We start from the raw sequence: 665 nt of genomic DNA, 5'->3' as shown, positions 1-665 counted from the left end.
TCATGGCTAGAATCGGCTCTAGCTGCTTTAGATGATCTAACGATATCTTTTTCTTGGTGCCACTCATGTGAGTAGGAAGCAGTGTTATCAATAATTTTGTAAGCTTCAGTTGCGGTTTTCTTTATAATGGAACCACCAGCTGCTATGTCGATGTCTTTGCATGTAGTGATGTCGCATCTTTGGTAGAATATTTGTACTATTTGATAAGTGTCTAAACCATGTTGCGGACATCCTCTTAACAACTTTTCAAATCTTGTCCATGCTTCATATAGAGTTTCATTTGGCTTTTATGTGAACGTAACAATTTCTCCTTGAAGTCTTACGGCTTTAGATGCCGGAAAGAATTGTTTAAGAAATTTTTCAACTAAGACATCCTATGTATCAATCGCCCCTTCAGGTAACGATTCAAACCAATCTTTGGCTTCTCCCTTTAAAGTCCAGGGAAATAACATGAGATATATCTGTTCATCCTCAACTTCTCTAATTTTAAATAGTGTACATATCCTATTAAAGGTACGAAGATGTTCGTTTGGATCTTCCTTCGGCGCACCACTAAATTGGCATTGATTAGTTACCATATGTAGGATTTGTCCTTTTATTTCATAATCTGGCGCATTAATGTCTGGTTGAGTAATTGCGTGACCTTGGCCAGTGCGTTTAGCTCG

At 37.9% G+C, this 665-nt stretch overlaps 1 non-coding gene across 1 annotated transcript; it reads left to right on the top strand.

Moving 5' to 3' along the window:
* Positions 1 to 213: 213 nt before the first annotated feature.
* Positions 214 to 320, top strand: LOC139865131 (small nucleolar RNA R71). Its single transcript, XR_011764656.1, has one exon. It is a non-coding gene; the product is annotated as a small nucleolar RNA R71 (small nucleolar RNA).
* Positions 321 to 665: the final 345 nt, after the last annotated feature.

Source organism: Rutidosis leptorrhynchoides, chromosome 8 (genome assembly GCF_046630445.1).
Source record: "Rutidosis leptorrhynchoides isolate AG116_Rl617_1_P2 chromosome 8, CSIRO_AGI_Rlap_v1, whole genome shotgun sequence".
In the NCBI taxonomy this organism is placed as follows: domain Eukaryota; kingdom Viridiplantae; phylum Streptophyta; class Magnoliopsida; order Asterales; family Asteraceae; genus Rutidosis; species Rutidosis leptorrhynchoides.
Note: the sequence above shows the minus strand (reverse complement) of the source record. Positions and strands in the feature narration are given on the sequence as shown.